This window comes from Saccoglossus kowalevskii, chromosome 9 (assembly GCF_978046115.1).
Source record: "Saccoglossus kowalevskii chromosome 9, keSacKowa6.1, whole genome shotgun sequence".
NCBI classification, from domain to species: domain Eukaryota; kingdom Metazoa; phylum Hemichordata; class Enteropneusta; family Harrimaniidae; genus Saccoglossus; species Saccoglossus kowalevskii.
This window is the reverse complement of record NC_140649.1, coordinates 19,949,136-19,972,733: the sequence shown is the minus strand read 5'-3', so window position 1 is coordinate 19,972,733 and position 23,598 is coordinate 19,949,136. Positions and strand designations below refer to the sequence as shown.

The 23,598-nt window shown below is 37.5% G+C and overlaps 1 long non-coding RNA gene across 1 annotated transcript; it reads right to left on the bottom strand.

Moving 5' to 3' along the window:
- Positions 1-526: 526 nt before the first annotated feature.
- Positions 527-6,794, bottom strand: LOC146738953 (uncharacterized). Its single transcript, XR_014930572.1, has 2 exons — positions 6,436-6,794; positions 527-675 (listed from the first exon to the last, which is right to left on the bottom strand). It is a non-coding gene; the product is annotated as an uncharacterized LOC146738953 (long non-coding RNA).
- Positions 6,795-23,598: the final 16,804 nt, after the last annotated feature.

Sequence of the window (23,598 nt, the reverse complement as noted above, 5' to 3'; positions counted from 1 at the left end):
AACTCGGGTTCGTGGCCTTTCTGTCTTTCAAACACTGCTAGAAACCGACAACAAATATTGAAACACCAATTCTTACGACATACGCTAATAATTTCAACGACATTTTAAACAACATTTTTAAATTATTTACCCACAAAAAACATTGCTACCACAAACTTATCTTGTGTTCAAAGGCGTGATGTGACGTGTACTGGCAAAGGGGTCGATCATTCGAAACAGTCCATATTTTAATAAGGACCTGAATCTTCGTTTCAATTATAAAGTCGAGCCAAAGTACAAATCAAACAATCATATTGTTTCCATGTATAGGACGAAGCACGAGTGAAGTGTCATTGCTCAGATTCTGACCGACACGAGGGCGAACTCATACCCGACACTACACATTGCCCATAATCCTCTGTTATTTGTACTCATTGGACATTGTTTAAACTTGTTATTGCTATTAAATAACATACCGCACTAAACCTTATCAATAATACCAAGGATTGAGAATTGTAACAGACTTATATTTTAAACTGTTGGGGGGTAGTGGTGATACAATCAAGATATTTATTCGTGGAGACATCAGATACAGTGATAATACAGTGAAGTGTAAACTTGGTTTCCAGGCGATCGCTTTACAGCCACGCCTAGAGACAGACCTCCCGTATAACCTCCGCTCCCGTATAACCTCCGCTCCCTCTTTCTCATCAGTCCCCCTATTTATAAGTGAAACCACGTGATATCGTGACGTCACTACGACGCCTAGCACAAGTCAACGTGATTGGATAGAACTTACTAACATGCCAAATAAGGAGTGCTAGACAGTCATGGTGACGTTTGACACGGCGTGTATAAAAGTGTTAATATGGTTTAGGCTTTAAACAATACATTAGATATTACATATAGGTGTAGGAATGTGAACATTAAAGTAATAAGCATGGGAAAGTTAACACGTATTGACATAGACAATTGAATGCAATTGTCATGTCATACGTGTATGCGGGTACCACATCAGATTGGTGACACTGTCCCTTCCAACGAAAAATGAAAATGTCCACATTTTCGTAATATCAAATCATACGCTAGGAAAAAAAATAACAGAAATATTGATAGAAAAATATTTACAAATACAAATAAACAAATCGAATCTTATTCAAATACAATGTAGAAACGAAGAAGCCATGGCAGTACACGCACAACAATAGAACAATCAAATCATGGTCAGTACAATAGAAGGTGTCTTTCTTTCTAATTCTTATTTTGCTAATTCCCTTTGTTCAGGTATCGTTAATCATGTCTTAACTATATTTCTTTCTGCTCCGTATGCTTAGTTTGTGTTATCTTAGAGAAAATTAAAAAAAACATGCCTCAGTGGTACAATATTTAATAGAACTTAAAAAAAAAAGAAAAAGAAAAAAAAGCGAGTTAGGTTATCCAGGTAACCGAATGTGACTCACTTCCGTAGCAAACAAACAGTAGTTACAAATCTCTGAGATATGCCTCTGAGCAGCGATGGCCTAGTCTGAATTCGACGTGGCATTTGTATTATTCAGTGTTTGTTGCCATAAAATAAAATTTAAAATAACGATATTTCTCAAATTTCAAACAAATTTAGCCTAGGATTTAAAATACACTTCATTCGGTTCGTGTTTTCTATTGGTTGTAAAATACCATGGCAACTGGTTTTTGCATGTTCAAAACAAGAATCCTTAAAGTACATATGTGGCTAACAATTACGTAAAGAAAAAAAATCACAAATAAAATAGTAAAGTAATATAAAAACATAAAAACTCGACTTATTGACAATAAAATAACCAGAAAATGGATGTGTCGGTGCCAAACATAAATACACACATAATGAACATCATATACTAGTAATGTGCTCAACGTGTTATTCCTCTCCGAAAAAAAACAAGACGGAGCATGTCAAATTAAGTGTGTCACAATTGTGGGCATAATACGTGGACTAACGAGATCAAACTTGTGCTCAGTATAATATTGCGTGAATCGAAATCCTGAATAAGTTGGTGCCAACATTATTTACAAACACAATGAACATTAAAGCCGCAAGCGGCGTCACCGGGGCCCAAGCTGACAAAATTCTGTTTCATAATTAATGTGGTCACATGTTAGACAATCAGGTAACTTGAATTATCAGTAACATGAGGTCAAAATGAAGTTGGCACCATGTATTTACCTGGTTTGTTTATCGAAATATGGTTTTCAGGATATATAATGAGCCATGTTCTTATGCACAATAATGAGATTACATAATCATATATAGCCATTTCTAATGTCAGTTACATCTTTCATTCAATGTCTTCATAATGACACTAGTTACATGTCCTGCTCTGCGACAGTGTTTCAGAAATGACTGCTATGCATATTAATGAGTTTACATGACCATATATGGTCATCTGTTATTTTAATCAAATCTCTTGTTCACTGTTGTCATAATAACACAGGATTCATCTTCCTAACTGCAACAGTGTTTAAGATATAATGGTTATGCATATTAATGAGTTCACATGACCATATATGGTCATCTGTTATTTTAATCAAATCTCTTGTTCACTGTTGTCATAATAACACAGGATTCATCTTCCTAACTGCAACAGTGTTTAAGATATAATGGTTATGCATATTAATGAGTTCACATGACCATATATGGTCATCTGTTATTTTAATCAAATCTCTTGTTCAACGTTGTCATAATAACACAGGATTCATCACCCTAACTGCGACAGTGTTTGAGTTATAACAGTTATGCATATTAATGAGGTTAGAAGCCCCCACCCCATGGGTGTCCAGCCACGTGGCCTAGCAGTGTGCTATTGGGACAAAATGATGCATCTGATGACACAAATGCACATACAAAATTTGAAAGAAATCAGACTAATACAAAACATGTAGTTGCATAATGTCTATTTTCACAAAATCCAAGATGGCGGCCAAACCATGTGACTGATCAAAATAATATTATTTTTCTCATATGGAGCTAAGGGCAGGCATGGTAAATAAAAAAACATCTAGTAGATTGGTTGAATCGTCTCTGAGAAACAAATACCCAAACTTTTTGTCAATTTTGCTTAAAATCCAAAATGGCGGCCAAACCATGTGACTGATCTGAATTTTTTTTTAGGTTTCTGAAAGGGTTAGATAGGGACATGCCATGACGCAATATTTGAGATTAACGCTCAAGTGTGGCATGAGTAAAAAACTACTTCCTGTTGAGAACAAACCCAAAATGGCGGCCAAACCACGTGACCAATCATAACGAATTTCTCAAATCTAAATCTGCTCCATATGTAGAAGCTAAGTACTGTATATGAGGGCATTTTACTTGGCGGTTCTGAAGAAGAAGATTTTTAAGTGTTTTTTACCGTTTTTAGGAAAAACAAAATGGCGGGAAAAGTCACATGACCGCTAAAGTTTTTATTTCTGATATTTATTACACATGAGTTGTACTATACACCATAAAAAAATCTAGACGCCTAGACCCTCAGAAAGTGGTCAAACAGCCACTTCCGGTTTTATTTCAATCCAATATGGCTGCCAAACTAATTGACCAATCAAAATTCTGAAAGCATGTTGCACCAGTTCATATTAGAGACTATCAATATAGAGCAATTTAAGACTATTTGGTTCAGTGGTTTTCTCAAACGGCTTGACGAAAAAAGTTACGGAAGAAAGAAGAAGAAGATTTGATTTTAGAATGCTCATTTATTAACAACTTTACAAGTTGAGACAATTAAATACACTATAATCTAGTTTGCTCTAAAAAGTTACGAAATTGCTATAAAAGTTACGATTTAAAATTATACGGCATTTACAGCATAATACATAGTGTGTCACTCATATTTACAATTTGAGTATATATACATAAATGAGTATTACAGTAAAAAATTATTTAGAATTACATTAAAAATCACTTTAATTCATCTGAAATATACAGTTGACCATTTTCTGCTATAGCGATGGCTTCGTTAATACTCCATATTTTGTTAAAATTGTTTACTCCATATTCTGTGCTACTGTAGAAGTAGTATTCTCCATGGATTCTTGAGCGCAGTCTTGTCTTGAATACTTGCACAACATCAGTAGGTGTTTCATCGTTGAGGGCGTTATGACGTGTGATTTGAATGGCCAGTTTTGCCGATATCAAAATATAGTTAAACAAAGCTAAAGCCTTCTTCTGTGCTCCCCCAAAGGATGGTGGACCCAGAATAAACCACCAATGTGGAAGAATAAAGTCATCATTGATTAGTTTGTGACTTATTTTTCCAATAAGCTCAAACAAAGGTGGGAGACGAGAGCATTGGAAAAAAACATGCATGAGATCATCTTCTTCATGACAAAAAACACACTCAGAATTGGGGCGATAGCGGGCAGCATGCAGGAAACCGCCAGTTGGATATGCACCATGCAAAATTCGCCATTGGAGATCTCCCTCTCTTTTAGTAGTAGGAGGTAAGTAGCAATATTTGTAGACTGGTCTAATTGTATAGGGGAGAGAGAGTAAATCCCGCCAAACTGTATCAACATAATTGGGAATGGTTGCATACATTTGTGACAGTATAAGAAACCTATAGATGGCGCCCTTTTCAATTTTGTACAAAGGACAGTTTAAAATTGTTTCATCCTTTTCAAAAAATATTTCCAATGAATACTGCCATGTCTGTAATTGTGCAGGATTACCACTTGCAAGAAATGTGTTGACTTTTTCCACAAGTGGCAGTGGAATTGACTGGTGTAATATGGAGAAAGCTTTTTCTAGAACGCGCAGAGAATAGATAGGCACCTTTTCATTGATTTCTGTTATGTTGAACCAGCGTTTCTCGGCTAAGTTGACTAGATCACCAATGGTGGATATGCCACCCTCTACAAAATGTGTGAGAATAAAAGGCTCTTTGCGAACAGAGTGTAACACCAAATTATTGTTAAAAAGTGGTTCAATCAAAATAGATTCAACTGAAGAGGGTCTATCCTTTCTGAGTGTCTTGTTTGCGGACCAGGTCACAAGAAGCTCACGATAGAAATCGTGGTTGCTGTACAAACAAGTCGAAGTCAGATTTATAACAAAGAGTTGTTTATCATAGTTGAAATCATTGGTTTCTTGCAGAAAATGGTTCGTGAAGGCAAAACATGGGTGATCTGAGTGAGAGTACAGGTACCTTTGAATATATTGGAGGCGAAATGCCCTGATACGACTCGTGATGTGAACCAATCCTTGTCCACCATATTTTAGTGGCGCATATACCAATGTTTCCGATTTCCAGTGCCGCCCTTGCCATAGGAAGTTAAGAAAAAGCGTTTCAATCTCTTTGATAACATGAACTGAAGGACTGAAGCAGAAGAGACGATGGAAAAGTTTTGTTGCTGCCAGTTGATTTACTATGATGACGCGTCCTTGATAGGAGATTGCACGTGCATAGCGGCCCCACCATTCTAGTTTAGATTTAGAAGAAGAAGAAGTTTAAAGAAGAAAAAACCGAACAATAAGAATAGGGGCCACGCCCTACAGGCTTGGGCCCCTAATAATGAAATGTGCTCAACGAGATGTTCACCGCAAAACAAAACGGAGCATGTCAAATTAAATTTTGTTACAATCGGGTGCATAATTATACAGAAATCACTGTGCTCAACAAGAACAATTCGCAAAATCTTGGAGCATTCACAATAATTAATGTTTTATGGCTGACCTATATAGCAGAATGAGTCAGTGATATAAAAGACAGTCAATGCGAGTAGAAGAAAAAAAAAGATACCCAAAACCATACCTTGTGCAAATGATCTGAAAAGTGTAGTTGTGCTAGAATAGGAAAGTTGCGTCTAAAAAGAGTTTATATACAAAAGTTCATATGAGTCATTGAATGCGTTGTCAAAGTCTTCAGTTGAACTCACATCTGCGCGTTTCTGTACTTCTCAGTGGTTGAGCTTTTCTTGTGACATCGGCAGGATCGTTGTCATCAAGTTGTTTGGTTGGTTGGTTGCCTCCCGTGCAGTCACATATGGTTAGCTTTGGTTGCAGTATTTTACGGGTTGGCTTCGCTGAAGTTGTGTCGCTCTGGTCGTGGGTAGTTCGATGATGTCTGTTTTCCTGTCTTGTCGTTCCACCTCAAGTTTAGCGATGTCATTTATGTCGTTGCTTCGCTGTTACCGTCTTTGATCACGCGAAGTACAAAATAGCTTTCCACCAACTGCATTGCGCGTCTCGTCTTGTAGGGAATAACTCGCTAGCTTCTGTGAAGGCACCGTCAGCCGCACCGATTTCAGCTGATTTCGGACCGTTTGATTCTAACACCATGTAACAGACTCATATTTTAAACTGTTGAGGGTAGTGGTGATACAATCAAGATATTTATTCGTGGAGACATCAGATACAGTGATAATACAGTGAAGTGTAAACTTGGTTTCCAGGCGATGGCTTTACAGCCACGCCTAGAGACAGACCTCCCGTATAACCTCCGCTCCCGTATAACCTCCGCTCCCTCTTTCTCATCAGTCCCCCTATTTATAAGTGAAACCACGTGATATCGTGACGTCACTACGACGCCTAGCACAAGTCAACGTGATTGGTTAGAACTTACTAACATGCCAAATAAGGAGTGCTAGACAGTCATGGTGACGTTTGACACGGCGTGTATAAAAGTGTTAATATGGTTTAGGCTTTAAACAATACATTAGATATTACATATAGGTGTAGGAATGTGAACATTAAAGTAATAAGCATGGGAAAGTTAACACGTATTGACATAGACAATTGAATGCAATTGTCATGTCATACGTGTATGCGGGTACCACATCAGATTGGTGACAGAATCCTTAACTTTGCTGGCAACCATTTTTAGAAACTACACAACCTCTCGTACTTGCTTACGTTTTGCGCACTGGCGTATGCACGTTGACTGGTTGAGTGTACGTAATCATTCTCGCATGTGATAACATAACGACCTTGTGTGCTATTGTTGTTGTTATTAAATATTTACGTGTATATGTCCCGGTTAATGAAAACAACTTACTGGCAACGCTTTCGCAGCAGATCACAAGTGCTGACCAAACCAAAGTGCGATTTATCAGACATTTGTCGCGTGCTAGAATTGTTTACTATATATCAGTCGCATATCAATAATCTCGCCGTTGTTTATTGCAATGAAACTATTTTAAAATTTTTACCTGTCGCAACACGTTATGACTACGCACTACGCTGTACACTGTACGAAACTTATCGAACTATTTGATTACCTAGGACACGAGTTACTAAACACTACTATAATTCATCATCGGGTTTTATGGCAAGTTGGGCATTTAAACAATTCATTAACTATCGAACCTTTGAACAGTGCACAACTAGTATAACTACACAGTCCACCCAAACACCAAGTAATGGGATCTAGAAACTCAACAATAGACAGAGAGGCGATGGAAGGCCTGAAGAAAAACGCAAGAAACATTCAACACAGCGCCGATTTTCAATCCATATCACACTATAGAAGTGCCGAGTACTACAACTCTCTTGCGCAACGTCAGAATTACGGATCCGTATTGACTGCTGTGATATCAACTAGTGCACTGGGTCAGCTCTCCCAGTATTTAAAGAGCGATTTGAAGTACCGCTTTATATCCTCCGTGATTACTGGCCTCTCTGCCATGGTTTTAGGATACAGTGCTTATATATCTAAAACCGACGATACATTTAAGAATAAGAGCAATGAGCACAAGGAATGCGGCGACAATCTTCATAAACTCAAACGTGATTTGGGGGCATGGATCACTACAGACCTCCGCACGAATCGGCCATATGGCGAGTTGAGGGTTGAGTTGGATAAATTCATAGAGAAAGAAAATGAGCTGAAAAGACGTGGTATCCTGAGTGAGGAATGTACGTACCCATCGGTACACGAGGATATTGATCACAAGTATCGAGATGTCGTCCGAGGTGATAACGAAAGAACTTGATATCGAACTATTGGAACTACCTAGAACACACGATTTCAGAGACACTTTTATTTAGAATGGAATAATTTAGAATTATTTACCCGATGAAAACATAGCCACCATAATTAGGTTGTTAGGTTATTTGTTTAAAATGCACGAATTGACGTTTTAAATCGAGATCGTGAAATATTTCATGAAAGGACCCGTCCTGTAGAATGAACTGCTCTTTGCCCTGGCCTAATCACTGAATGGAATGCTCCGCTTATCTGTGACCTTCCCCAATATTTATATTTACTCTATAAAGACTTGTAGCTTCGCAATGAGTGGCTTTTTCTATGAGTGTCTTCCGTAGTGATTAGCTTTCGCAGTGATTAGGGCTTTGTCGCAGTAACTGGTACTTTCATCGGGGCTGAGAATTGAGAGTTTTATATGTTATTAACATCTGGTATTAATCTGGGAATACAATCCCTGTGAAGTTTTTCTGACAGGAGTTCCTAAATATGACCCATGCATTATATTGCCCCCCCACCTCGTTTCTTAATTTGACCAAGAATTGAATAATTTGGCATTATTTACCCGCTGAAACACAGCCACAATAATGTTGTTAGGCTATTAGTTTAACATGCACACATTTTTGACAAACAATATAGATGTCTGTTTAAATTTTATACCCAAGCGTACCTTATTAATGTTTATATTTAGGATTATGTGTTTCGTTTACCGTACGTTATGATTACTCTACAATAATGCATAGTGTTTGATGAAATAAAAATGTGTCTCTGTTACAAGCCATTGTCAATATTCAGTTTGTATTTTGCGTGAAAGCACTTTTAAAAGTGTTGTGATATTAAGCACTTTTTATACATGTTCCTGGTGGAAACACTTTTCATAATGTATGTCTAGTAAAATCACTTTTTAAAAGTGTTGTGATAATAAGCACTTTTTATACATGTTCCAGGTGGAAACACTTTGCAATGCTTGTTTCTAATAGAAACACTCTGCAAACATTGCTAAATGTATTTTAATGATGTTGAATAACTCATTTGCGATTTTAACAAAAACACTTAATGTGTTTAATTATAAAACACTTAAAGTGGGGACAAATTGTGTCATATTTAAAAACACACAGATTTATCGTTTGGACTTATAAAGTTTTCAAAGGTAACTTTATTTGCACACTTCGAATCGTATACAATCAAACGAAGCAAACGCTATATTTCGAGATCCGGTCGAAAACGGAGCAGTAATACGACATTTCCTTCGTTACACAGGAAATGGATGTTTACACGATTCCTAGAGGGTGCCCCCCCGCATACCGCGGTGGCTTGTGTGTAATTAAATATAGTTTCGCCAGTCTACGCGTTGCCACGTAGCATTTAGCAGCTCTGCGTTCTGCACTCCTTTCATTCAACTTTATTTCCGAGGTAGCTATTAAGCAAAGTATTTTCGAAGTTTAAATAACATTGTTTATTGCAGAAAGCATACTCGTAGATGTACAACTCCATTACATGCACAGGGTTGAAACCGAAAGAACTTATCGAACTATATTGAATTACCAAGGACACGAGTTACTAAACACGATTTCAATAAAGACTTTATAATTTAGGACAATTTACCCAATAATAACATTGCTTCTATACTAATATCGTTAGGTTTTGTGTTTTAAATGCATCGGAGACCGATTATACGAATCAATTCGCCTAAAAGGAATTAACTTTTCAGCTGAAGATTGAAATTGGACAAAAAACATTTAGCCATTTCGCGGCAGTTGATGACAGATCTTGGTAGCTTAAAAACCTTTCAACGGTATTGATATGCAAAAGAACGTATGAGTTAACGAAATAAAATGTACATCAACCTGTATATAACTTTGTTCCATTCAAAGAAACAACAAATTGCTGAGAATGTCCTTAATAATATAAGAAATATATAGTACAAATAGACCATTTTCCGTTCACTGCGAGAATCACGCGTTATGCGTGAAATCGAACGTAAAAACAGGACAAACGAAGGTCATAGCGTCGTAGTCGCGTCAAACATCGCGTGGGATTCGACAAACGCGAAAGTATTTCGGGGACATTTCCATGCTTAATAATGTGCTGTCCACATTTGATGATAGGAAATTTCGATTAAGTAAGGGTATTCGGAAGCAATATTCCTCTGTCGAAGATCGGCCGGTCAATGTAAGCTGCGAAATAAAGAAATTCTAGTTCAAAATCAAATCGTTCGATTTTTGCGGCAGACGTTCGACGCGCGTCTTTCATGCATCTCGCGAGATCTCGCAATTGTACGAAAAATCACCAATTAAGTTTGTTTTACTGTTGACAAAAAAACACTAGCAAGAAATCGGACTATTCAGCAATTCGATGTGCACGTGCAGACATTTTCAAAACCCCGACTGATTATAGCCGTTTTATGCGGGAGTTTCTGTATAGTTTGTTGTCCACTAGGAACGTCGAACGAGTGCGACTGACACATACAGTTTGCTCATTTCTAGAAACTAGCTTGGTGATACTCAGTTTTATTTCGTTTACTTATACGATTATTACCATATAAATACTGTTGATTATTACATATGTACTGCAGTTTATTTTGATTCGTCCCTGAAATCAAAATCGGTATTTCCACACCCCATCATGATATGCAAATGAGCTCTGGGACAAAACAAAGTAGTCCCTTCAGGAATACCGTTTTTTCGAAACATAGCAGAAATAAACAATATTTAGAAGTACGATATTTTTCTCTTGGGGTACATGAATATACTTGCCAAGTGAAATGAAATTTGAACAACAGTAATGATAATTTTAGGCAGTCACTTATTTTGACTAAAACTAATTTGCATATCACCCATGCAATAATGTTTTTGGTATTTTCACGGTCGATATGCAAATGAAAACGTTATTTCCATTGGCTACCGAACTATTTTTATTTTATAAACACATTTTCGTCTGCTATTTTCGTCTACATTTTTGGCATATTAGGTGTACATCACATGGAATAATACGATTGAGAGAATTTAATGTATGTTGACCACCTGGAAATTGAGTTTTATAAACCTTGAAGGGCTCTTGGAAGATCCACCCGCCGTAAAATCAGCGATTACTATGGAACCGCAACCATGCACCAACATCGAGATCCCAGGAGCCGGGACCAGGAGGTTTCCGCTGGCGTCGTTGCGGCGTTACCCAGTTCCAAATAAAGATTACCAACGCCAGATGAGCAACATTTTAACCAGTAACCAAGACTCATTGAATCCACGACCAGCAAGCAACATCACAAACGAAGTTGTAGCGTGCAGCTCAGCGATGACCGCTGTCGACGAAAGTTATCCCGTCTAGTCAGTGAAGTGCCGCAGTTGCACGGCATGTTTGCCAATGCACAATTCTGTGGTGGAACTTTTAACTTCAACATAAACTGTGTATCATAGCCGTCCAGTTCATGTTCTGTCGTTGTGCCAACTGGACGTCCATGAGTTATTTATTCGGACAATGACTCAGATTAGACGTATGATTATTTTATGTCCACACAGACAGTGACACGCGTTCTACACTGATAGGCGCTGCTAGGGCGTAACACTATCTTGGAACACATTAATGGGCAATGAAATTCCCCGACCTAAATTCCATCCCAGTTTGTTGCACGTTCTTTCTTTAATATGAAATAATCAAATATGGAACATATGTAATAATAACAGAACCCCACACCCTCCCCGTGGCTTTCGGTGCGTATGGAAGTTATTTTCACTCGAGATGCTTCGCTCGTGAAAGTACGGCCGCAGGATACACCGCATCACTCGTGAAAATAATTTCCATACGCAACGAAAGCCACGGGGAGGGTGTGGGGTTCTGTCATTATACTTAGGCGAATTACCAAGATGCGTCATTATATTAGCCGCAAAATGATCAAATGTTTTTGTTCAATTTCAATATTGAGCCTTTTATGCAAATTATGATGTTTTAAATGATCGGTACCCGATCTCTATTTAAAACGTCAATCCGTGCATTTTAAAATCCTAAATAATTCCAATAAAATGTCTTCAGTTTCGGAAAGTGTTTTAGTATACTGTGCATGGTGTGTATAGGCAGGTTAGGATAACCACATATGCTCCAGGCAATATTAATCTGTACCGGATCAAATTTAACCCGTACTAAGCGTTATTTATCCCGTGCTAAGCCGCGTTCGCGCACGTTTTCTTTTTTTTTTGATGTGCTAAGGAGCTGTTCGCAAACGCAACTATTGGTAGCATACTCTATGGTGGTTACACGTATGATTACACATGCAAAGAAAATATCACAAATAAAACGAAAATGTAACTTAAAAAAACACATGAAAAGTAAAATGTTGCACATATTTTTTTTTTTAAATATGAATAATTCAGAAATGTCAGAATATTTGTAGTAATCACACATGGCTTGCTATACTAGTCTCGAACTAGAAATCATCACACGGTAGTGTGTGAGGCTATGAAAATGTGTTGACAGTTCTCCTCATCACAGTCCCTCAGTGTCTGAGTGAACAGTTGACAAGTATACAGTTCGAAAAGGTGGATCCAGTGTACATAACAGCGTTTCTAAGAAACATAGCGTTAGAACCGAGCGTTAAGGCAAAACGTAAAGTCTAGCTACATTGTAGCATTGAATATAACACTGATAACCCGTATGACCTATATAGTCCTTGAATCCGCTCTGGAGAGCACTGGCGACATTAGTGACACGTACGAATGATGGCCTGGTTAAAAAGAGCATTTGTTAAACCATAAATCTACACCCCCGCACAAATCCCGTTGTAGCGCAGTTTAACTTCTATATGGCATCCGCTTCCATTTTACTGCCTCTAATTAATAGTTCTTTGTTTTGTAGAATAGCATCCCAAATCGAAAATAAAATAAAAATGGATTAGTAATTTCAAAAACGGATTTACGGATAGACTTTAAAAATGAAAATGTATTTAAAAAAGAAAATGTATTTTAAAAATGGAAATGGATTTTGAAAACAAAAATGGGTTTTAAAAACGAAAATGGATTTTGAAATCAAATATGGGTTTTAAAAACAAAAATAGATTTTAAAAATGAAAATGGATTTTGAAAACTAAAATGGATTTTAAAAACGAAAATGGATTTTGAAATCAAAATGGATTTTGAGAATGAAAACGAATTTTAAAAATGAAAATAGTTTTTGAAAACAAATTCATCACACATTCATGGTGACATTGAGCCTAATTGGCACGTGTATTGTCTCAAATATTGCAATAACCTTGCATCTGCTTTCTAACTCTTTGTTCTCGCGGAGTGTTCCCTCACTAATTGTCACAAAGCGGGCATTATCAGGATATGTAACTTTATGTGAACAATAGAAACAAAACCGAATTACGTTTCTAACAACAGAATCAGTTGAACGTGATTGGCCAGTACAATTTCCAAAGTGATGACGTATTGTATGTCGGATCACACATTCGCGTCGTGCATCGTTTAGATATTAAACTTAACTCGGATCCCTGGCCTTTCTGTCTTTCAAACACTGCCAGAAACCGACAACAAATATTGAAACACCAATTACGACATACTAGTACGCTAATGATTTCAACGACTGATTAACATTTTAAAACTATTTACCCATTAAAAAACATTGCTACCACAAGTGACCTTATTGTTGTGTTCAAAGGCGTGATTTGACATGTACAGACAAAGGGGGTCGATCATTCGAAACATACATATTTTAATAAGGACCCGAATCGTCGTTTCGATTATAAAGTCGAGCAAAAGTACAAATCAAACAATCATATCTTTCTATGTATGGGATGAGTGAAGTGCCATTGATTTTGACCGACAAGAGGGCGAACTCATACACGACACTACACATTACTCATAATCCTCTACGATTTGTACTATTGGACATTGGACATTATTGCTATTAAACAACATACCGCACTGAACCTTATAAATAATACCATTGATTGAGAATCCTTAACTATGCTGGCAACCAGTTTTAGAAACTACACAGGCCGTCGTCCTTGATTACGTTTTGCGCACTGGCGTCTTCAAGTTGACTGGTTGAGTGTACGCTTTCATTCACGCCTGTGGATAACATAACGGCCTTGTGTGCTGTTGTTGTTGTTATCATTAAATATTTACGTGTTTCTGCCCCAGTTAATAAAAAAACTTACTGGCAACGCTTTCGCAGCAGATCACAAGCTAGTGCTGACCAAAGGGCGAGTTATCAGACATTTGTCACGTGCTGGTTGACGTCACGGTACAACGGCCTATAATAGAATTGTTTACTAAATATCAGTCGCAAAGTAATAATCTCGCCGTTATTTATTTCAATGAAACTATTTTAAAAAAAAAATACCTGTCGCAACACGTGGCTATGACTAACCAATACGCTGTACACTGTACAAAACCGAAAAAACTTATCGAACCGTATTGGATTACCCAGGACACGAGTTACTAAACACGATTTCAATAAACACTTTATAATTTAGAACTATTTACCCCATAATAACATTGCTCTCAAATTGGACACAAAACATTTGATCATTTCGCGGCAACTGATTACAGATCTTGATAATTAAAAAAATCATATACTAATAGCATGACTGCATCTTGAATTTTCAAGGTGAATGTTCCCGAGAAGCACTATCACCTTGAAGTATTTCATTAGCCTGAGGACTACATGTATGTGACAATGCCCTCACAGTTTAGAATTAGTTTACCAACATATTGCTTCTTTCATCAACGCGCTTGGCCAAGCTATCAGAGTCCTCGGACGAAGCTATGTCCGTATGTCGCAAAACGTTCTACATTGCTATTAAAGACGCGCACCATTCTACCATGTATTTCTATGGGCTCTGCGCGAGCTGCTGTGAAACGGCGGTCGAAAAGCCAGTGAAAACAGCTAAAATCGAGAGAACAGCACAAACTTAACTTTTGAAGTAATCCTAAACAATAAAATTTAAATATGTTGCATATGTAGGGGCAATCTTGTTACACTGTTAAGGGGAGTGTCAACAACCATTTCAAAGTACCGTTTTCTGTGAGTTGTCTTTGTTTTCACCATGATAATTGCCAGGCGGTGGAAATGCCCGCCCCGGGAATAAATGTCGCTGCGCACAGTGGAAGCTGTGTTGACTTGGATATCAGGGCAATACAGCGACGATATCCATACATCATGAACTCTAAGATATTCAGACCATGGAGCTCCATGTTCAGACCCAAGCTATTCCAGCTACTTAGTTCCGAGTCTGTCTGTTCGTTTTTAGTCGCACTGGAAATGGTAAATCATTATGTTATATGCTTTACCGTACTTGCGACCATCGAGCGTGGTAAGTGTTGTCACCACTGTTGTATGAGTATCATAGAAAAGTATGTATTATACCTCAAAGCTCACGATATCACCGCAACATATATCGACAGAACAGTCTAAATGGAGGCTCCTCATTAACATAATAACCTTTGCCTGAAGCTCAAAATTCAATATGGCGGACGTCGGAATTTATAGTAACGTCTACTCCACGTTAATGTACAGATATCTAACTATGCGTGCAACTAATAACAGTCCCATTTTTAATGTAGGTGTGTTTTATTTAGTGAATAAATACGAACATAATTGAAATGAATATCTCTCTGCTGTGTTACATCGAGAAAAACGTGCAAGTGGGTACTAAAGTAAATATTTCGTGACCCCGTTCAGTGAGTTAATGATCTTGAACATTGATGACACTTACAGGGTTAAAACATAGTTCTATAATCGATAACTGTGTCAAATTTTAGCTTTATAGTTTGATTTCCATATATTCCATGCAATGTTGAATCAGACCATGCGATGACGCCAACAGCGTGTCAATCCCCGGAAGTGAAATAAAGCTGTTGACGTGCGTTCGTTTTTTAGGCACACCGGAGATCTTGCCGAGAATTAGGCATAGTTCCAGAAGACGTACCTACACTTTATGCAATTTTTAAAAAAATATGCGAATTTATTCATGACGTGGCAATTTCTGTGCTTATGATATTCATTAATTTGTGGGTCAATACATTCTAAAAGGGGCGAAGAGTTAGAAAGGGGGAATTAGCAATCCTTAGGGGAGTCGACTGTACTGGATTCAAACCAGCGACCTCTCACATTGCTGACAATGTACACTGAGCCATGTGGGTAGTCATGCAAATGAATAATTTGTTGTCATACTTAACTTTAAGACAAGTTAGTGTTTGTGAGAAAGACAGGCAGAGATTGGAATTGAACCCAGGTCCTCCTGATCACTATGCAGACAACTGACCCACAATACCACGATGGAAGACAGGATGTCATTGCATTTGACGAGATTATATAGTGTATATATATAAAGAAATACAACATATTTCTATTATTGAGTCACAATTGTCAAAAATATTGCCAATTTGGTGTTTTCTTCTTGTGTAAACTATATGCATGCCATATTAGTGTACATCTTGCCAATTTGGTGTTTGCCATTTGCGTTGCCCATACCTGACTTGACCCTAACCCAAATGCCAAGACACGTTCCTGTTAATAATTGCGTTGCGCATACTTGACCTGACCCTAATGTCAATGGGCCATTCCAGTTTATATCTGCATCCCTCTGTTGATGAGGTCGGATTTCCAGCACTGTATGATGGGGAAAATACCCCGGATTTCCAACTGTATATGGAGAAACAGAATCTGGAAATCCAAACTAGTATGGAAAAAAAAATTCTGGAAATCCAGGCAGTTATGGCTACTAAATAAAATGTGGCCTAGCTTATCTCACCACATACCGGTTGATGAGGTTGGATTCCCAACACTCTATGACTAAAAAAAACTTGGAATTCTGACTGTATTGGGCCAGTATGAAATAGATAATGATGGTGGGGCGAATGAGCTCATCAACACCGTGAATCAGGACTAGTTTGGATTTCCATTATCAGATATAAAATTTTGAACTTGGTAAATTAGCATATGATGAGAGTTATATTTGGAAATCCTACTCTGTATGGTGTCACAAAGAAACTCATCAACACCATAAGTAGGACCTATAGTTTTGGATTTCCATTACTGTATGGTTAATGGTGATTTGGAAATAAAACTTTGTATGACTTATACACCCATGGAAATTATACCCTGTATGAAGTAAACACACAAACTCATCAACAGGGGGGGGGGGTGCAGATATAAACTGGAATGGCCCAATACACATTCCTCTTAATAATTGTAGTTGGGATGATGTTAAATGATTAAACAAGTCGCGTTTAAATAATTTCCACCACTACAAGTTGTTAAATTGTGAAAATAAATGTGTGGACAAATATTTGAGACTTATTTTGGTGTAGACAACTCTGGTTTAATTATTTTGCACAATTCCATATTGTTAAGTTGAATTGAGAGAATAAATGAGTCGACAAATATTTGATACTTATTTAGGTGTAAGAACTTGTGTTTGGTCAACTTCCACCATTGAAAGTTGAAATAAAATAAATATACTGGTATCATTGGATATTTGACTTAATTGTGAAACTTTCTAACAAAATGTTAACTGCTGACTTCAAACCCTCAATCAACAATTCCACAGACACCGTATAAATACCACAACACCACAGAAGATATTCGTCTGTTGCCTTAAAGTTTTTTCGTAATATAGGGAACGCCTACGTGACACTTTAACAAAACTCCTCTTCACTTGGGTCTTCTGTTTATCTCTTGTGATGATCTGGAAACTGTTGAACATCCAGTTTAAGACGTAAGTTATTTTATTTATTTATTCATTCAGTTCTGCATGGTGAAGTTTCGTGAGGTTTATTATTTCTTCGCGACTTTCTTCGTTTACTTGTTACGGTTTGAGGGATTTCAGTTTATTTGATTTACGTTTTTACGATAGCTCTGAGTGAGACTCGAACCCACTGCCTTTTCAAGGTAATTTTGATTTATCTCGATGGCACGATTGTGTTGGTCGTTGAGTGGTGTGCATTTTGTTGACTACTTCAATGTTCCGATGAGTTGGAAGGGAAAGCCAAAACGATTGCTTCGATTCCAGTGAGTGTGTATCTAGTAGGATTCGAACCCTTGGCGTTTGTATTACGTGTTTTTTTTTCATTTCCCATGTTTGCTACGCCCTAATATGCAACCACTTCCGCGTTTTATTGTTATTTTGTGAGTGTTTTATGATTCTTCTCCCGTAACGCCGTGACACATTTTCAACCACACGGCTATTTTGCTATGAAGTGCGTGACCCTTGGCGTGACCTCACTGACTATATGATCGTTCTGTTCAACTGTTAAGCTAGGATTTATTACCGTTATTATCATTATATTGTCACGTGATTTGTTCCACTTTATGTGTAATGTATTAAAGGGGAACCGCTCAATCCCTTGGATTGCACCAAGTGCTCATGGGTAATTAACTCCGCCTCTGTAAATGAATGCTTATCTTTCCCCCTGTACCGCTAATCCCACAAAACAACAACTATTTACTTCATGTACTCTGTGGTGTGTGCTGTGGAAACATCTGATTTTGTGGTTTTGAGCTGTCGAAGTATTTCGCGAAAAATAAAACAAAGGGTAACACCATACAAAGTAGTCAGGCCAATGTCTTGTTGATATCCGAAACTTGGAACCTCTAACAGAACGGTTATTTCCTGCACGCTTACCAGTATTACACAACTACCATTTGCAGCTCATTGCAGTCTGAAACTTATTCACTGTACCATTTCCTTTTTCCAGACTGTCTAGAAAGTTATGCAAAAAGTTTCACCCCTTAGAAAACACAAGTCTTTGCCGTACGATCAAAAGAAAAATGTCCACGTAGTAGTAACCAACATCGTTCTGGCGTTCCTAAAAAAACACTGCATTGCTTAGTAGCAAATAATCACGGTAGCGCAATCCGACCATGCTACGTTTCACAATTATTATTATTATTACTTGGTAGTGATTATTAATACAGTACAAAAAGTAAACTCGTTGAATTGTTCTGAAATGCAAGTAAATTTAAATTTAGTTTCATCGATTCCAGTCGCATGCAAATGCTCGACACCTTATAGGTCAAATCGCTAATCAGCCAGTCAAAATACTCGGTGATGCCAACGTGTTCAAATTACCAAAACGGAGGAGATTTGCTTATGTTCCATCTCGATCTTTTACCTCTGGTTTTGATGGGAAGACGCTACGTTTTTTTACGATGATAACAGCTAATTGTCGAATCGAAGCTTTACCCATTCACGCTAACCACAATAAACGTCGTACTCTTGAATAGGCGTCAATGACTACGGTAAAATTCGTAAGATTGTGGGTCAGGAGTGAGTGTTGTTTTGACTTGGGTATTGTGTTTTACATTCCAACAGGAAATTTTTGCGTGGTTTTATTTTCGCGCTTTTGGACTCACCGCGAAATTTAAACCACGCGAATGATTTCTACTTCTACATTTAATTTAATGCAATGGATATCCGAAAGCCTGTAACCTAATATTATTGACATTGTTTACTGTCTTACATCGTCATGTCCCAGTGTTACCGACGGTTAGGCCATGGAGGTGGTGAGACCATGGAGGTCTCTTTTCTACCTCCATGGTTAGACATAGACAAACTACGTAACGATAATGCTGTTTGTAAACCAACAAGCTTTGTAGATTGAATAAACATCTAGGGGATTTACATTTTCGTTTACTCAAACTGTGATTGACAGGAGTTTTGCATACATTAGCCACCATTTTAAACTCGTGATTTTCACTAGTCGCGGCATGTTTCGACCGAAAATAACATTTATACATCAAAAGCCCAACCAGACGAGTGTAATCGCTAGTGTACATATTCATGCCCCCATGGATATGTATTTGGAACCACAGCTTGATCTCCAAACATCGTAAATGGCATATTTCACGGAGCTCCCGCCACGATGTTAGCTGCTTGGTTCGGATTAGCATACTAATACGGTGGCCATCTTGACCCTTATTTATAGTATCGGTTCCCCTTTAAGTATATTTATTGTAATTTGTATATACCAATTCGTATATACCGAGCAAACGACCCGATTGAGAGTCATGTAGTTTGTTACGTCACCGATTCGTGTGTAGGTACGGCTTCTAGAACTGTGCCGAGAATTACAATGTACTCTTCCGAGATTTTTTATTTTATTGGAGAAAATATGTATATAGTAAAACACCCACAACACAGTAGTTGTACATAGTTAAATATTTGGTGTGGGTACTGGGTACTATTATCCCGAGAATTTCTTTTGTACTCCACCTCTCACTCTAACCCTACCCCTCCATCCCTAATTCAATTGTGTATGCCCCTTCTTTAGGAATGACATATTTATATAAAGTGGTGGAGGGTAGGGATACAGTTAGGAATGTGGGGACATAAAGAATTCTTTTGACTTTGTACATCTCTAAATTAAGGCTACAGAATTTTACAATGTGCATCATAAAATTATGAAAATTATATACTAGTAATCTGTGCTGATAATTTTTGTCTTTTCACCTACATATTTTACACTGAAGTACTTGTTGATGTTAGTAACTTGCTATAATATACACTATACTAAGATTTACTGAGATTTAAAAATATTGATTACTACAATTTGGCACTGCTCTCTAATTAAATCAAGACGTCTAGTACTGTATTTTGTGTCAAGCATGTCTTAGTATATTGTAAGAACTTCAATAAAACTATAAAAAAATGTCGTTCAAAATTTAGGGTTAGGGTTTCGTAATGTTTTGTGGAAAAGACTAAGCCGTTTCGTATACATTTATACTTCTTTGATGTGAGATTCTATGTATTTTATTTTACGTGTTGACCTTTTATTCATACGTGTGGTTTCGGCGATTTAATAGATGACCTTTGACCCATAAGAGACATATTTACAGTTTCACGCAGTTTTGAGTTATCAACGAGTCTATAGGGATGTTTTATTTATTGTATCAACACGGTTATTACTGAATAATTGTTAGCTGTACTAAAGACTCTTTTTAGCCTGTACTGTTTGTTCATGACTTTAGTTTTCCATCGAGAATTTGTCAGTACGGTGATTACATGTTGTTGGATCCGTCTGTCATTTCTGTTGGTCCAGCAGGGTGGGTGTTTGAATAAATATTTTTATCGCATTTGAATATTCTGGCAAGTATCCTATTCACTGTGTTGGATGTTTGAAGAGTCTGTAATATTTGATGTTATGTGACTCCACTTGTAGGGAACCAGCCTTGATTTTTTAATGGTATCATTGTATGTAGTCTTGTGTTTCAGAGCCTTCCCCCTGACATGCTGCAGCCCACACTGAGGTACCCTGGGAATAAGAGCTCCTGTATGTGAGTTGCTGCCGGAGGGAGAGCTATTATTTCTTTTCTGCTATTATTTTACACACGTGGATTTCTCTATCTCTACCACGCAAAATCCCAAAATAGAGTGGCGTCCAACAAACCAATAAATGTATTCATTGAATTTATTTTTTCCCTTTTATGTTGCATATCACAGGTGTGACAAGTGCACAACTAGTACAACTACACAGTCCAACCAAACACCAAGTAATTGGATCCGGAACCTCAAAAATAGACACAGAGGTGATGGAAGGCCTGAAGATAAGCGCAGGAAAGCTTCTCCGCAGCGCCGATTTTCAATCCATATCACACTACAGAAGTGCCGACTTTTACAGCTCTTTAGATCAACGTCAGAATTACGAATCAGCGGCATTAACTGCTGGGATATCAACTGGTACAGCGAGTCAGCACACTGAGTATTTACAGAGGCATTTGAAGCACCGCATTTTAACCTCTGTGGTTACATGCTTCTTTGCCATGCGTTTAGCATACATTGTTCATATATCTAAATCCGACCATTCATACAAGAGGATGCACGATGACCACAAGAAATGCGGCGACAAGCTTCATAAACTCAAACGTAATTTGCATGCGTGGATCAATACAGACCTCCGCTCGAATCGGCCATATGGCGAGTTGAGGGGTGAGTTGGAAAAATTCATAGAGAAAGAAAGTAAGCTGAAAAATCATGGTATCCTGAGTGAGGAATATACGTACCCATCGATACACAAGGATATTGATGATGGCAAGTACCCAGATCTCGTCCGAGGTGATAACGAAAGAACTTGATATCGAACTATTGGAACTACCTAGAACACACGATTTCAGAGACACTTTTATTTAGAATGAAATAATTTAGAATTATTTACCAGATGAAAACATAGCCACCATAATAATGTTGTTTGGTTATTTGTTTAAAATGCACGAATTGACGTTTTAAATCGAGATCATGAAAGGACCCGTCCTGTAGAATGGACTGCTCTTTGCCCTCGCCTAATTACAGAATGGAATGTTCTGCATATCTGTGACCTTCCCCAATATTTATATTTACTCTATAAAGACTAGTAGCTTCGCAATGAGTGGCTTTCTTTGTGAGTGTCTTTCGTAGTTTTTATTTTATCATTTTATTGGTATGCATATTTTAATAAATATAGTTACGATCACAAAAAGATCCATGAATCAAAACAATCTTTCGCCGTCCATACCAGCGATATGATTTTTTTGATTGGCATATCAAAATCCTTTATTGGAACAGATTATGTTCTATATTCACCAAAATAACAACGTTGCTATGTTTTTTGAAAATCAAGTCTTATCGCCCTTGTATCTCGGAGCGAGAAAAGGTCGTGATATCGGGAAACGCAGTGACCAGTGAGGCCCAAAACTACACAAACCTTTGAATTTTAATGAAGGACATGAATTCAGTTTTATTACAGATTCCAGGGGAACATACATTCGTGATGTATTTCACTCTGGTGAGGGAATACTAGAAGTCAAGCACAAATAAAGATGGCGACAATAATGCAACATTTGCCGTCTTTGCTAGTTTTCGGGCCAATATAAAACTCATGCTAGTGAGATTAAATCTGTGTAATTCCTATGTTAAAAAGTGCTTAGAAAGAAAATTGGGAAACTTTCTTAGGGAACATAAATAAATGTGTTGTTATGGTAGCGACTTCACGTCACACGCAGTTAGATTACGGTAGAGATTATAAACATATATTACAGGAATTTGATAAATAGGTTGTTTGTTTACTGCATGTACCTCCATGGTTATTGTATATTATCAGAGGTACATTACTTGGGGTTTGCAACTACGGTTACGTGATACCAAGGTGCCGTTTCAGTCTCGCTCTCGCATAAGCGTTCCTACTCAGAAAAATGCGAATGCGCATGCCCGAGGTAACTAGGATACTGGGATGTCCAGGTGGATCAAAATAGCTGCTCATTAATTGTATTTACGTTTACATGGTCTTACTAACCTAAGTACAACTAGAAATCGGGACACTTGGTGAATTCTGTACCTCGTGGCCTAACGGATTTTGATACTCCGCATTTGGTGAACTGTAGTTGTAGTTCCAATCACATCTGAGCCACTTTCACATGTGAATTGAACATTTTTTTTCTCAAAAACTGTTTGAATTACTCCGGAAAGCAAAGTAACAAACCATGTTTCAATCCAAAACAACAGAATATAAAAGTGTTAATGTATAAGGCACATTTGTGTTCATGGGTGTAACTAAAACATTTTTCTTCTAAATTGTTTTATCATAAAGCATGTAATGTTTCAAGGTAACACCAGACTATGCATGTTTTATAAGTGTTATTTATATGACATGTACACAATTTCATCATAAGAGTAACTAAAACATCTTTCTTCCAAACT